A 16,978-nucleotide genomic window follows, 5' to 3' on the forward strand; every position below is an offset into this window, starting at 1 on the left:
AGATGTAGATCAATTCCCTTAGGCTAGCAGCTCTCAAATGTTTTGGTCTTAAGGACTCCTTAATACTCTAAATCTGTCGAAGGCCCCCAAATGATAGACCCAATGATCCTTATCTTCTAGCAATTATGCCGCCTGTATTCTCCTCCATAGTGAATCAGGCTTGGGCTGTGAGACCAATAGAAAATGGCAGAAGTGAGGGTGTATGACTTAAGAAGCTAGATCATAAGAGGGACTCCAGGTTTCTACCTGGTCTCTTCTGTTGTTTGCCCTGAAGAAAGCCAGTCGCCACGTTTTGAGTACCCTGGGAAAGACCTACATGAAAAGGAACTGAGGTTCCCTCTTAACAGTCAGTAACAACTGGCCAGGCTTGTGAGTGAGCCACTTTGAAAGCAGATCCTCCAGCCCCAGTCAAACTTTCAGATGACTATAATGTCATAAGAAACCTCTGAGCCAGAATTTCAGTCAAGGCACTTCTGATTCCTGATCCACAGCAACCATGAGGGCTAACAAATGATGATTGTTGTTTTAAGCCATTTGGTTCTGGAGTATCTTGCTGTGCAGTAACAGATAATTAAATCATCTACCATATTAAAAATTAAAACAGAAGACTATTTAATATTTATTTGTTAATCCATATAGTATTCATTTATGAATACTGTAGTCATATTTATTATTAAGTCATATTTATTCATTAAAATTCATAAGTTTTCTTATTTGTTAAAAAGTCAAAAATAACATAATGTTATTGTAAAAATAATTGTGTTTTCCAAAACAAAACAGAACAAAACTTAGTGAGAAGAGTGACAGTATTTTACATTTTTTGCAAATCTCTTTAATGTCTAGCTTAATGGAAGACAGCTGGATGCTCAGATCTACTTCTGCATTCAATCAGCTGTGATAATGTTGTTTTGATTGAAGTATATGAAGGAAACCCAGCCTTACACAGATATGTAGCTGGAAAAGGGACGACTATTTTAATAGCTTTTTTCAGATAATTGTGGTTACGGGTATCCATGCTTTTCAAAAGTCTGAGATACACCATTTTGCTTCTATGAAAGACCTACATTAGTGCCTGTTTTCATTAATCAAAAGAAATCCTAAGAGGATTTTCACTTTTTTGAGAAAAGGCAAAAAGTGAAAATACTGTTCACTCAACATTTGCTTTGCAGGGAAAACTTACCGAGGCAGTGTGCACCCCAACCAATGAGAACGGCTCCACTCTGGGAACTAGTTCCCTGGGAACTACTTAGCATCAAGCTGCCGTAGCTTTGAACTGTGTCTCTGAGGTGCCTTCATTAGCAAGATGTGTCCTAAGGTATGAGAAAAGCCTAAGAGAAGGATTTTGGGGTCTGAGAACACTCGAAAATGTTTCCATGGACATTAAAGGTAATTGCCTCTTTACACCTTTTTAGCCTGCAAAAGATTTCATAGGAACACTCTACTTTTGGATAGTGGGGGTAGCCTGTATTCTTCTTTGACACTCTACCAAAACTCAACAAATGGTAGTTTTTGTTAGTTGCAGTATAGCATTAGAAACTATATCAATGGGGGCACCTGGGTTGCTCAGTTGGTTAAGCATCTGACTTTGACTCAGGTCATGATCTCATGGTTTGTGAGTTCGAGCCCCTCGACGGTCTCTGTGCTGACAGGTTGGAGCCTAGAGCCTGCTTCGGATTCTGTGTCTCCCTCTCTCTCTGCCCTCCCACATTCGAATTCTGTCTTTCTCTCTCTCTCTCTCAAAAAATAAATAATAAACATTTTAAAACATTTTTAAAAAGAAACTATATCAATGAACTTTATGTGCTCAATTATATTAAAACCCATTTGGTCTGCCTTGCACTTTGCGTGGATCTTTTGCCCATGCATGATTTTATAATCCTATGCATGGGTCATTTGGAAAATATTGCTTTACTAAGTTATGCAGATCTTCAGAATTGGATCTATTTCATGATGAAAACTAAAAATTCCATTTGCTAATAATAGCACTTTGTCTTAGCAGAAACTTCCTTAAGTATTGGGAAGGTGTTCAGCTCACTGGGGCAAATACAAGTTGTCAAAAATTCTGACTTTTGCTTGAAAGCTTTTCCTTTGGCCACAAATGCTGTCAATAATCTTTCTTGAAGTGACAAACTCTGTTCGTTTGGGAGAAAGTGTCCGTCCAAGAACCAAGTCTGAATAGCTATGGTTATTTGGTCCTTTTGAGCAAACACAGTGTTTCGTGGAAGGGCTAGTGCCGGTCCTCACTCCCTCCTCTCACACGTGCCTTTCCTCCAAACAAGCTCTGCGCTTCAGGACGCTTACCTTCCCGTTTGCCACACAGAATAGTAAAAAGATGTGCACTTTGGTCAAGAGTTCATGGGGCGCCTGGGTGGCGCAGTCGGTTAAGCGTCCGACTTCAGCCAGGTCACGATCTCGCGGTCCGTGAGTTCAAGCCCCGCGTCGGGCTCTGGGCTGATGGCTCAGAGCCTGGAGCCTGCTTCCGATTCTGTGTCTCCCTCTCTCTCTGCCCCTCCCCCATTCATGCTCTGTCTCTCTCTGTCCCAAAAATAAATAAACGTTGAAAAAAAAAAAATTAAAAAAAAAAAAAAGAGTTCATAAAATTAATAATTTTTACTGCTTCATCTCAGACATCTTAAGTCAAAACTGGTTTCTTTCTCTCTTTTGTTTTTGTTTGCTTGTTTTGTCCTGTGACATTTGGGCAGTGAAGAGTATCACGACGGCCAGTACGGTATCTGGTGCTAGCAATTTTACCCAGATGCCAACACAGTGAAGAAGGCAAATGACATCTTGGTATTAAAATAAAAATAATTTTGACCTTGCAGACACCCTCATAGGGTCTCAGGGTCTCAGGGACCACAGAGGTCCACAGATCTTACTCTGAGAACCATTTCTTTAGCGAAAAGGGTGCCTGCCATTCTATCACTTGCGGCATTTATAGGTGAATGAGCTACATGCTAAGACGTACGTGCACCAGGTCTTTGTGTCAAATAGTAATGGCCACCGTCGTGTCATAAGCGAGAAAATATATCACTAGACATCAGCTTATTCTTGTGGATGGGCTTGATATGAGACTATTTGTTTATTTAAGGGAGGTTAGTGTGTTTTCATGCTTCTGTTTGCCCCGCTTGTCAAAGGTGTATGGATGGTGGTAGGAAACTTGGCACTGAGAAATTTCACTGAGAAATTTCTCAGACTGTCTGCATTGAAAAATTAAGGTGCATGAGGAGGTTAACACCTGCACCCCTTCCTTTTCACCCGGTAAGCAGTGAAAGCTCAGTGGACTGCAGAAGACATCCTTTTCGGGGGAACAGTGTCCTTCAAGCTTCAAGCTTAAAGTGGGCAGAGGTCTAACTCACATCCACGAGATAAGCAGCAGGCCCCAAAGGCAGCATATCTTCAAATGGTCGTGGCATCCACAAGAATTTTACCGCTGTGGAAGTAGCTAAAGACAATGCCTCTCCTGGAGCCCTCAGCATCCCCACAAAGCACACTTAGAGAACACAGAAAGAGGAATGGTTATTTTTCACACTCATTCAGTTTTGCTTACACATTTCTTTTTTGCTGCAGAAAAATCTGAGTAGGTTTGAACCCCACACCTGACCAGGCTCAGCTCTTTGGTGAGTGATTGTATAGCTGTTCTGTCTGTGATCACAGACCCCGTCTGTAAGTGGGAAACAACAGGCAGTTGTGTCCGGAGCCCTGGGAACTGGAGACCTTTCCACATCTGTTGGCCTGGTCGGGGGCGGGAGGAAATCACCAAAACCTTCCAACATGGGGCCAGAGCAGGGAGACAAAGGGGAAGCCATAAGCCGCTGAGCGACCCCAGGTCATATGACCACCCCATGGTCCTCTCCCGTCCCCTTTCATCCCCTCAGGTCCCCAAGACTCAGCCTTTTCATCATTCTCCAAGTCAGCAGGATCAGGTTTATGTGAGTTGACCAGAAAGCTTATCAAATGAAGGCAGAAGCAGGTGTTTGCAAAGCTCCTCCCTGCTGAAAGCTGGGTCGAACAAGGTTGACAGTATGGCTGAGGCCAACATCCCACACTAATTGCATTTTCTTTCCTGGAACTCTTTCTCTCTTTCCTCTCTTTCTGGTTTGGAACCCCTAGAGGTCTCTGGGAACCAGTCACCAAAACAAACCATTCAAAGAGCTAAGGATTTAGGGGAAAAAAATACTCAGGGATGTGACATCATGGGCTGAACAGTGGCCCTTCTGTGCCAAAGCCCAGGAAATACCATTTGAAGGCATCCAGAGGCTTCTACCCAGTGGTGGGCCAGAGCCAGATCCTCTGAGCTTGTGAGGATTGATTGCATGTTCCTTTTCCCAACTTCGAAATCATGATGTCATGTTGGTAGCTTGAACTGACCATGGTGGGAATATTTATATCACAGAAATCAGCAAACTACAAACCAGGCTTTCTCCTCCCAAAAACTGGTTGTTAAGCTTTTACCAGCATGTCAGTGCCTCTACTATAGAGACTGTTGCTCAAAGTACGATTTTCAGATCAACTATATTGGAATTTCCTAGGGAAAAGAGAAGATGGGGGTGGAAGTGTTGTTGTTGAAGATGTAGATTTCTTGGCCAACCTGAACTAACTGGATCAGATTCTTTGGAGGGGGATCCTGAGGAAATGCATTTTTAGCAAGTTGTGAAGGTTATTAATAAATTCAGTAAAGTTTAAGACTTTAGGCGTAAGGAGTGGGAGGGAAAAGTGGGTGTACATCTGGCTCTTGGCATCTGGAAGCAACAGCTGGCTTCAGTCCCAGTTGGCCTGAGAACGGACAGCTGTTTTCCCTCGAGATATAAACTTCATGACAGGAAAAGGAGGTGGGAACTCTGGGGTTCTAGCCCCCACCCCCAACGGACAATTGGTTCTGCCTTGGATCTTAGGATATTTCTACTTTCAAACCCTGAGACTTGGACCCGAGACGACATGGGCAAAGACCCAGACATATGCACCGTCATTTGTATTGTTGATAGGGTTGGTGGAGCCTAGGGAGGACCCATGGTCAGTTTTTCATATTAGATTGCTCAAGACAGCATTTTTCTTTCAGATTTGTACAGGCATTAGCAGAAGCTTTCACAATCAAATGTGATTTGTAAAGCAAGGACCCTGTTTACTTTATCCTACTGAGCCTGGAAAAGAAAGTCCTTTAAGGCAGAAAGAAAAAAGAGAAATCTTTCTTTCCTCAGCTGTGAAACAGAAAGTTTGTAGAAGGCCCAACCCTACTTTTGATTTGTTTTGCATTTACCTGAACAAGTGGTTCACATTAATTCTTCCTGAAAAATGTTATCATAGTCCTGGGAGGTAGGTATTGATGAGAAAACAAAACCAGGCCAGGTAACATGAAAACAGAGCTGGTAAGTGGCAGAGCTGGAGTTTGGACCCCAATTCTTATGACAAAACAAACAAACAAATTAACTAAACAAACAAACAAACAAAAAACCCTAATGTGCTTTCCTCCCAAACACAATGCAGTATTTTTTCCACATGAGGTTGGAGCCAAGGAAGTCCTTAATAGGCAACTGGCGATAGTGACATTAGACACCTGAGCCCAAAATACTGTGAATTCCTAAACCATCAGACCTCCTTACATATTGATGCAAATTCACAAAAGCCACATGTAAAACTTTCAAAATTATAAACTATTGAATTACAAACTATTAGATTATTGGCTATTAGATTATCCACTGGAATGGATAATTGAAAGCCGGCCATGTTTGTGAACATAATGTAGGTATTCCCCATATCAGACATTTAGGCTTGCAGCAGTTCATCAAGTTCATGATCCAGTCCTGTATGCTTTCTGTAACTATTCAGGGCTTTTATTAAACATAAGACTTTGTCAAATGGGAGGGGGAAGCAGCAAAGTGGCCCACTCTGGGAAAACAAGATGTGATCTCAAGTATTTTTTGCCAGGTTTCATAGCCTTTTTTGTATCTAGAAACTCTCTTTCTTATCTGAGGACCCATGTCCGCTTTGAAATCATTCATTCATTCAGCAAATGTATAGTGAGGACTGACTCTGTGTCACACACTGGGCTAGGTGAAGAACAGGAGGCAGATAGACCTCATCTTGTCTTCATGAAGTTTATAGTCTACTGGGAGACAGATAATATACAAATAATTATAAAAAATAAATATGTGATTGTATATTGTCTTAAGTGCTGAGAAAGGGAAGTACATGGTACAAAGAGGAAGGTCAACAGTGTTGAAAGATCATCTGCAATGAGAACATTTATATAGAGACCTTATTGATGGGGTTTTTTGTGTTTGTTTTTATCATTTTTGGTGGCGTAGGATGGGGGTAAGGGGTTGTTGGGAGTTTGGGACACTTGAAAGGGAGATGTCGAGTAGGCAACTAAATATCCATATTAAGAGAGAAGTTGGTTTGGGAGTGAGCAACACAGAGGCAGACTCAAGCTCTTATGAGAGGGCCTGGATGAGATCATTTAGGGGTGATGAGTGAAAGGAGAACCAAGGTCTGAGCCCTGCACCCTGGGCTGCCATATGCGAGCTCTCTCTCTGGCAGAGGAGGAGGAGCTCCCAGAGAGGAGACAGTCCTGGAAGCCATTGGAAGAGTGTGTTTGGGGACTGTCCATATGCAAGTACAAAAACCAGAAAGGCAATTCAGGGCCCCCCACACACATCTGACCCCCACCTCCTCTTTTCCCATGTGCCAGGCAGGCTCTTTGTGGGCCAGTGAATGAAGTGAACTGAAGCTCTCCGGATTTGTTTTGGTCTTGTCCCAGGCAGTGCCTCATGATGCTAAATTATTACTATTTCTTCCTTCCTTGGCCCCAACCTCCTTAACCCCCAAGCTGCTGAGTGTGTAGGTATTAGAAAGAAAGCAAATAAACCAGTTTACGCTGATGTGTGAATGCTGTTTAACCAGCTATTTCTCACTGAGATATATTATTGAAAAAAGGCAGAACTAAATCTCTAATCTGTGGAATTTCGGGCTACCTAATATGCTTAAGGTGATGCCCTTGGGAGGGAAGACACTTTGAGATAGGGACTGTCACTCTGCTCCTCCTCCACCTTCCTTCTATAATCCCCAGCTTTTCTTCCTCTACTTCTGAGTCTCCAGAGTCTTGAAAACCTCCACCATTTTCAGAGCGGACCCTTGGCCCTCATGACCATGCTATTATTGGGCATTCACTATGTGCAGATGCTGTACTAAGCATTTGACACAGGTTGACCTCATTTGGATGTCACAGCAACCCTATGGAGTTGGACCAGTCACTATTCTCATTCTGTAGGTGAGGCCATGGAGGATAGTAATGTGAATCAGCTGACTATGGATACACAACTAGTAGGCTGAGATTTAAAATAGCGTCTTGCTTCCCAGTCCACACTCAGGATGGTGGGGTGGGCTATAAACTGGAGACTGCCCATGTTTGTGTTTATTCTTCTCAGAATACGGAAGTAAATGCCTGATCTGGTGCTCTGAGGTGACTCTTAACTATGCCTGACTCCGTTTGCCCTAGTCTGAGGTTGCCCAGGGCAAGCCCGCAGTTGCTGATTACAAACAAGATGAGAGTTATGTGGGGTGTCAGCTTCTGTCTCTTGAAAGAGAGGACCAAAAAAATGCCTCCTTATTCCTATAAAAGATGAGGTGGAAGACACAATCTTTTCAGGCCAAACCTCTTGGGCAGAGCTTAAAGTAATCACAGAAGAATATGGATGCCTCCCTCACCATTTCTGAGATGTCCGAGTTTTTCTTTCTTTGGAACAGAGCCTTTGGAAGGTTCCATAATCCTTCCTCTCCTGGCTCAGAGGCCCAGCTACACTTTATAAAACAACTCAGAGCCATCTGATTTGAAGCATGTACCGGCTCGTGTGTGCAAGACAGTAATTACCTCCAATTCCAGTTAGGAAAGCTGAAACCTGCCTTTTTCATGCCTCAAACAATTATGGAAACGCCTTTTGAAGCTCTGGATAGAATAGAAAAGCAAAACAAACCAGAGCCAATTAGAGCCTGGGATTTGAGCATGGCTTAGTTTTGTGCAGCAGGACTCAGGAGGAACTGTGGGAGAGGGTCAGGGGTCACTCCAAACCTCCAGCTGCCGACCAATTTTGCCTATGCCAAAAGAACCATCATTTTGTACTTAAAATCAAGGCCTCTCTCCTGGCTCAGGAACAGCCTCTGCATCAGCTGTGAAGAAGACTCCCTGATTAGATAAGGCCTGGAATGCATTTGATGTTGAGCAAAACAGTTCTCTGACAGCTTTCCTTACATGCCATTAGAATGTTTTTCCCTCAGCTGAAACTTGGTGAGATAAACTGAATCCCCGGGAACCCTTGTTTTGGGGTGCATATTTGAGGAATTTATGTGGCCTGTGTGCCACTTGGAGTTAAGCTTCTCCAGCCCTGAAACTCTTCTGGGCTTAGTGGTGGCATCTGGCCATTTGGAGGTAGGCTGGTTAACCACTGCTGTGAGAGTGGAAAGCAGAATACCAAGCAAGAGGTCAGAGGTCAGCAAGCAGCCCCAGGGTGGGGTGGAAGCCTTAGGGCTCATGCTTCTTTACAGAACCCAAGGACAGTTTTGCGACATTCGGCATTGTGCCATAAAGTACAGGGATGGAAATAGAGTTGTGGTATGGAGGTGTGACGCCATGGTAGAATGGTCTTGGCGGAGACCCGTTCACGACAAGGATTGTTTATGTGGCCTTTTGAATTAATACGCCTGGGTTGACTATTAGGATAACATGACACGAACCTAGGAGGCTCCCTTTTGAGTTTAGATGAGAGTAAAATGTGGCACCAAAGAGCCCCAGGAGAATTCACTCTGCCAGATTCATGCCCTTCCCCCAAGCTGAGAAGAGGAGCATTTCTCTTGGCCATGGGATAAGTACTCTCAGCTCTGTCTGCCTGTCTCCACTGCCTTGATAGTGGGTCCTTAACTATAAGCAACAGCCTTTATGGAAATATTATTCCTATAGAGCAAAGCAGAAGGACACTTTGCTTAGCAATGTGTCTGCTGCCCTCAAGATGGGGTGAATATCAATGTCTGGAGACAACAAAATGGCCAGTTCTGTGACTGTAAGAGAAAAGGTTCATGTGATATTATCTTTTAATAATTATAAGACACAAATGTATCACAGCTTTACCAAGTACCATGCAACGCTCTAAAGGCTTTTCATGGTTCCCTCATTTACTCCTGACTCCAGCCCTCCAGGTTGCATATGAGGTGACTGGGATAAGGAGTGGCCACATAAGCTGCCCAAGAACACACACAGAATCAGCACTACTTATAACGGACCAACAGAGAAAGCAACTGTCATGATCCCAGAGTGGTTCAGAAGCACCGAAAAGTTTGAAATCTATATAACAAGATGCTTAAAATTCAAAAATCCAACCTTTTCAGGCTGGACAGACTAAAAGTGTATGTATACGGATAGTGTATAGATTCCCTCAGTGTGTGGCTCACTAGAGTGTTGGAATTACAGGTCTCACTCCTGTACACTCCTGAAGGAGGTGTTTCAAGACCAAGAAATATAAGTACATTACAAGTACTACACTTAACTTCCCTGGTAGATAGATAGGTTAAGTATGCCCACATGTCAGGCTGATTTTATATTAAGTGTGCCTAACAAATCTGGAACACATGACTTAAAAATATTCTGGATACAGGGGCATCTGGGTGGCTCAGTCAGCTGAGCGTCCGACTTCGGATCAGGTCATGATCTTGTGGTTCATGAGTTTGAGCCCCACATCAGGCTTGCTGCTGTCAGTGTGGAGCCAGTTCTGCATCCTCTGTCCCCCTCTTTCTCTGCTCCTTGCCTGCTAATGCTCTCATAAATTTGTATTGCCTTAAGCCACTACATTGGTAGTAATTTGTTACAGCAGCAATAGAAAACTCATTCAGACCCTGGTAGATAGCTGCAATGCAAAAGATGACAACATCCCCAGGTCCCATGATCTGGGCATTGAAAATCACAATGGTAACCTCCACATTTTCCTGACGACCATCTGAAAACTCTCACCACTGTCCTGGCCAAGCACCATTGTTATTACTATGATTTGTACTTTTTATTATCTGAAATTTTACTTTTAAAAAGTCATCAATCTGAGTTTCCTGGCTCTAGTCAGATTTGCACTAAGCCATCCAAAGCCAGAGTTGTCCAATCTGTTGCTAAAGAGCTGGGGATAGACTCTACCATCCACTGTAAAGAATACCTTCTTCCACATTATGTGGCCCCAATGGAGTTTAACCACCAAATGGTTTCTACCCCACCATAGCCTTGCTAAACTACTTAAGAGAAAAACTTTAGCCATTGAGAATCATGTCACCCATCACATTTCCTCTTTCTTGCCTTTAGCTGCCAAGAAGCCTTGAACAAATTTAATGCTCAATTATAGTAATGGTTAGCTCAGGTTTTTGGCATAATTATTTTCTCTTCCTCATCCATGGTTTAAATTTCTCTTTCTCTTATTCATCCAACTTATTGTACACATGTCTTTTTTTGTAAACTATCTTAAGAATACTTTGAGAGTCGGATATAAATCATAAAGTACAAAAAACAAATGAAACTTTACCTATTCTCTTGTAAGAACCCATTATCAGTCTGTTAAAATTCATATTGCTAAACATCTTGACCAGTAAGTTCCAAGAAGGAGGGATGAAGAGCATGATGAGTCAAGGTCCCATATTTAATGAGAAAAAAAATTCTGACTGCAAATATGGATTTGGTTGAAACAAAATATTTACCTTTTAAAATGATTGTTTAATTAATAAACATTCTAATATGTGCTGTGAGCAGCTACTGGGTGCCAGATGCTGTTTTAAACTTTATTCCATCAATCTTGTGACATAGATTGTATCATTTCTAATTGGCTAATGGGAAAACTGTGGCTCAAGAAAGTTAGATAAATTTCCCTCAACCTCCCAGCTAGTAAGTGATGAGCCTCTGGTTGACACTCTGGTCTGTCCAACTCTAAATAAGTCCCACCTCTATTGTGCTTCAGGAAATGCAGTTGATTTCTTTTTTCTAGGTGGTTTAATGTTGAAACAGTGAACAAGGCTCAAACTACAATTATCTGAGTTCCAAATCCAAAAGCTGGACAAGAGGGTCCCATGGAGTAACAGGGACTAAATTGCTCTAAGCATGGTAGCTGACTAGAGTGAGGCTCACTGCTGGAACTAAAACACTGAGATGGAACTTTCTTACTAGGGAAAGCATGTTGAAAAAAAAAGACACTAATGACACTACATGGGACTGCTTCTATGAAACTATAGGCCTTTGGAGGCAGGAGGAAGTAGTCAGAGCCCAGCAACAGAAACCAGGATGTTTCAACTACTCTGGGAGATATCACTAATTCCATGGTTATGCATGATCGATAAGGAGAAAGAAAAGAAAAGGAAAGGAAAGAAAAGAAAAGAAAAGAAAAGAAAAGAAAAGAAAAGAAAAGAAAAGAAAGACAAGACACCCACACACATACACACTCCAATTAGCATCCAAACAAAGATAGCCAACACTAAGAAAAATTAACATTTGTTAGATGTTAGTTTGTACAAAAGAAATTAAAAGAACAATCTAGCAAAGACTCTAAGTGTATTTAAATAAAGAGGAATAACACCTATTTTTAAAAGGAAATTGTGAAATAAAGCAGGCATAAATGAAATAAGAATTGGTAAACATGAAAAAGAGCCAATTAGAAAGGTAAAATCTGTAGATAGGATAAACTCTAGATAAGACATAGTTGAAGAGGGATCAGTGAATGGGAAGGTAGTATGGAAGAAGTCACTCAAAATGCAGCCCAGAGTCAAAGTTAAGAGAGTGGAAGGCAGATCGAAAAGTTCCAATTTATGTCTATTAGGAGTTCTGCAAGAAAGCATTGAGGGAATAGTAAAGAATCCACAGTTAGAAAGATTTTAATTGAAAAAAGCACTTTGAATACTGAGTAGGATAAATAAAAGTAAATCCACATTTAAAACTTTGTAGTGAAACTATAGAACTTCAAGGATAAAAAAAGACAATATTGGAAATTACCAGAAAGGAAAGAGAGGTTACTTATACAGAAATAACGTTTGCATTGATAATAGACATCTCAGTAGCAACAAGATATTCCAGAAGACAGTAGTGGGGTATCTTCAAAGATCTGAGGAGGAAAAAAAAGAACTGTTAATCTAAAGTTTTATATTTAGTTGAACTAGCCTTAAAAGAGTTACAAATAAAAGAATTTTTAGAAATAAAAAGGAATGAAGTTTGTCAGTCTTGGATCTTCACTAAAAGTACCATTAAAGGATGTATTATAACAGGGAAAAAAAAACTGAGTAAACTATCTGAATCATGAAACTATAGTGGGCATAGAAATAAATTGATTAAACTGCACTTCAACTGATTATAAAAATAACTAAATCTGGAGTTTAAAATAAAGTTTAAGTCAAAATATTGAGACAATCTGATGGGAGAGGGAGTGTTAATTAGATATTTAAAATGTGCTAACGCTCCTTCCTGGTCAAGAGGATAAGATATTAAAAATCTTTATTCCTTGAAATATTCACAATTAAATGTGTATGATAAAACTTTAGGGTGATCATGAGCTGAAAAGAACTTCAATCTGTAGCTTCCAAAACAACAAAGAGAAAAATATAGAACATAGAACACCTTATCACTCTAATAGTAGGCAAGAAAAAATAAAGAAATGAAGAAGCAAAGAGGATAAATAGAAAAGCCTAAGTAAAATGGAAGAAGTAAGTAAAAAATAAGAATAACTACAATAAGTGGATTAAATGTACCTACTAAAAACCAGAGATTATCAGATTAGAATTTTTTAAAGTATCCTGCTTTGGCTATTTTCAAAGCACATACCTAGGCCAATCCACACAGAACTTTAGGAGTAAAGAGATAGCAAAAGCAATACTAGGAAATACCCAAAGAAAGGTGGTGTCAGAGTATAAATAGCAGTCAAATAGAATTTAGAGCAATATATATTAATACGGATAGAGAGAAAAACATTATTATAAAGGAACCCTCCATCAAAAAGACATAACAATCATGAATCTGTATGCCTCTAAAAACACAATCTTGAAACCTTGAAATATATAAAAATAAAAACTGAGAGAAATACAAATGTACAATTATGGTAGGAGACTTAAACTCATTTTTACAAAGGCACTTATTAAGAACTTAAAAGATATAACCACAAACTATTATACACTTTACTCAAAATTCAACAATAAAGGACACATATTCTTTCCTAAGAACACATTGAACATTTACATAAATTGACATTACAGGCCACAAAAGGGGTCTCAATGAATTTTTAAGAATTGATACCATATAGGGGCGCCTGGGTGGCGCAGTCGGTTAAGCGTCCGACTTCAGCCAGGTCGCGATCTCGCGGTCTGTGAGTTCGAGCCCCGCGTCAGGCTCTGGGCTGATGGCTCAGAGCCTGGAGCCTGTTTCCGATTCTGTGTCTCCCTCTCTCTCTGCCCCTCCCCCGTTCATGCTCTGTCTCTCTCTCTGTCCCAAAAATAAATAAAACGTTGAAAAAAAAAATTTTTTTTTAAAAAAAAGAAAGAATTGATACCATATAGACATATTCTCTGGCCACAGTGAAACTAAATAAGAAAAACTAATCTCATAAGTAATTTGTATTTAAAAAAGAAAAAAAATGTAGCTATATATCAAAGCTTGAAGACATAGCCAAAGTACTTAAGAGAGAAACTCACAATCTTAAAATTCATTAAAGAAAATTAGGTGGACGCGCCTGGGTGGCTCAGTGGGTTGAGTGTCCCACTTCCACTCAGGTCTTGATCTCACAGTTGATGAGATCTGTGGGTTCTGTGCTGACAGCTCAGAGCCTGGAGCCTGCTTCAGATTCTGTGTGTCTCTCTCTCTGCCCCTCCCCTGCTTGGGCTGTCTCTTGCTCGCTCGCTCACTCTCTCTCTCAAAAATAAGTAAACATTAAATAAATAAATAGGTAAACATTAAGTAAATAAATAATTTTTTAATTAAAAAAATAAAATTAAGTGAATATGAGGAGTTACGTGTTTAAATCTACAACCAAGAAAAATAACAGATTAAGTCCAAAAAAAGCAGATAACAGAATAATAAAGATCAGAACTTCATGGACAACAAACAAAGAAACAACAATAACAAAACTTGGAATCAACAAATCCAGAAGTTATTATTGAACTGACTGGTAAAATACAAAAAATTCTTCAAGACTGCTCAAGAGGGGCACCTGGGTGGCTCAGTCAGTTGACCCTCTGACTTTAGCTCAGGTCATCTCATGGTTTGTGAGTTCAAGTCCCACGTGGGGCTGGCTGCTGTCAGGTTGTCAGTGCAAAGCCTGCTTCAGCCTCTGTCCACTCTGTCTGCCCCTCCCCCACTTGCACTCTCCCCAAAATAAATAAACGTTAAAAAAAAAAAGACTGCTCAAGAAACAAACAAACAAAAAAAACCCAGTAAGTAGTAATATTAAGAAAAAAAAGAGACAATGACTCATAACTACAGATAAAGTTGGGATGAAGAAAATCATAAACTAGGGTGAACAACTTTATGAACAACTCTATGAATAACTTAATGTCAATGGATGAAATTGATAATTTTTCAAAATTGAATCAAGGATGATTAATCGGAAACTTTAAATCAACCAATAGCCCATGAAGGAACTGAATCACTATCCAAAATCTTCCATTCAAATGATGTTGGGCCTAGGTGATCTTACAGGAATGTTTTACCAACCCATCAAGGAACAGCTAACCTCTGTGTTATACAAACTGCTTTTGAGTGTAGAAAAAGAAGGAAAACTACTCAATTTATGAGGCTGTTATAAACTTGATATAAAACCCAAGACTAGGGGCGCCTGGGTGGCGCAGTCAGTTAAGCGTCCGACTTCAGCCAGGTCACGATCTCGCGGTCCGTGAGTTCGAGCCCCGCGTCGGGCTCTGGGCTGATGGCTCAGAGCCTGGAGCCTGTTTCGAATTCTGTGTCTCCCTCTCTCTCTGCCCCTCCCCCGTTCATGCTCTGTCTCTCTCTGTCCCAAAAATAAATAAACGTTGAAAAAAAAATTTTATAAAACCCGAGACTATACAATGATAGACTAGTTGTTACAAACATAGATGAAAAATTCCTAAATAAAATATTACCAGAGATGATGATGGGTGTGTGCATGTATTTAAAAAAAAAAAAAAAAACCTTCTGGAGGAATTTATCTAAGAAATGCAAGGATGACCCAACATCAGATGATGCTAATATACCACTTATAACAGATTAAAATAGTAAAGGTTTATGATTCTCTTATAGATGCAGAAAAGTCATTTGATAGAATCCAAAGTTCTTCATTATATAAACTCAGCAAACTAAGAATAGGAGTGAACTTCTTTCATTTCATAAGGAATGTATACAATAACAAATATCTTTGTAAACATTACACTCAAAGGTAAAACGTTAGCTGTATTCTTATTAAAATCAGGGGGGAAAAAGGATATGATAATACCTATTATCAGCCCATCAGTGCAATGAGGAAAGACAGTAAAATTAAAGAATTGGAAAGAGAAAAGACAAGCCATCTGCCTTTAAAGACAGTAAGATTGTTTAAAGAAAATCCATACTGTAGGAAAATGGTTAGAAATAAAAAGGGAGTTCAGAGAGTTTGCTGAATATAACATCAATATAGAAATTGCCAGAGGATGAGGGAAAAGAAAGATGAATAGGCAGAGCACAGGATTTTTAAAGCAGTGAAACTATTCTGTATGATACTATAATGATGCATATATGTTGTTATACATTTGTCCAAACCCATAGAATGCACAACACCAAGAGCAAACTATGGACTTGGGTAATGGGTAGATGTGGGCTCCTAAGTTGTAACAATGAACAGCACGGGTGGGGGATGTTGATAATGGGAGAGGCTGTGCATGTGTGGAGGCGGGGGATTCTGTCTGCACCTTCGGATCAATTTTGCTGTGAACCTAAAACTGCTCTAAAAAATAGTCTATTTTTTAAAATGGTCAACAGCATTCCCTATATGCTACATAAAACCAATTCGAAGGAAGACAGAGAATAGGAAGGTAGCTGGAGGAGAATGTGGTATCAAGGGAGGATTTTTTTTAAGTTTATTTATTTTGAGAGAGAGAGAGAGAGAGAGAAAGCAGGGGAGGGACAGAGAGAGAGGGAGAGAGAGAATCCCAAGCACACTCCACTCTGTCAGGGCAGAGCCTGACATGGGGCTCAAACTCACAAACAATGAGATCATGACCTGAGCCGAAATCAAGAGTCAGACACGTAGCCGGCTAAGTCACCCGGGCACCCCTCAAGAGAGGATTTTGAAAGATGAAAGCTAGGTGGGCATTTTGTTGCTGATGCTGATAGAGTGATTCAGTAGAGTAGAAGAAGCTGATTGTGCAGAAGAGGGATGGGGCTGACCTCAGAAACAAAGTCCCCGAGACATACAGAGAAGGTGGAATCCAAAACACAAGTAGAGGGGTTTGGCTTTAATAGGAAGAGGGACACTTCTGTTGTGATGGGAGTGAAAACAGATACTACACCAGTACTTTTGCAGCTGTCGTGATGGGGAAATGAGAGCGTTTCGGTCTGATTATTTCTGTTTCTCAATGAGACGTGATTTGATATCATCAGCTGGAAGGGGGTGGTGGTTAGAGGTTTGAGGGGGAGAAGAGACACAAATAGTGATCTTGTGAAATGAACTTGCTAGAGAAATAATGCAGGACTTCTGGACAATATTGAGTACTCATTTGAGAATGGCAGTAGTCATGGATTTAAAATGTGATCATTCAACTCGAGGTGTTATTTTCTCCATTCATCTTCAATTGCCTCAGAGCTATTACGGCCTAAGCCAATAGTTGGGTTTGACCAGCTTGGGGTTGTACTAGGCAAGTTTGGCCTAGATAGAACAAAACAGAGCAAAACAAAACAAAACAAAAATAAACATGCAGGTGAGCTTACTTGATAGGAGGAGGCACACTAGAGAAAGTTGGCTGGAAAGATAAAACTGGTGGT

General features: G+C 40.6%; 1 protein-coding gene across 6 annotated transcripts in view; it reads left to right on the forward strand.

Moving 5' to 3' along the window:
* The window catches only part of RAD51B (RAD51 paralog B), a 645,855-nt gene that overhangs the window by 610,694 nt on the left and 18,183 nt on the right, over nucleotides 1-16,978 (forward strand). The window lies entirely within an intron of this gene.

Source organism: Leopardus geoffroyi, chromosome B3 (genome assembly GCF_018350155.1).
Source record: "Leopardus geoffroyi isolate Oge1 chromosome B3, O.geoffroyi_Oge1_pat1.0, whole genome shotgun sequence".
NCBI lineage: Eukaryota > Metazoa > Chordata > Mammalia > Carnivora > Felidae > Leopardus > Leopardus geoffroyi.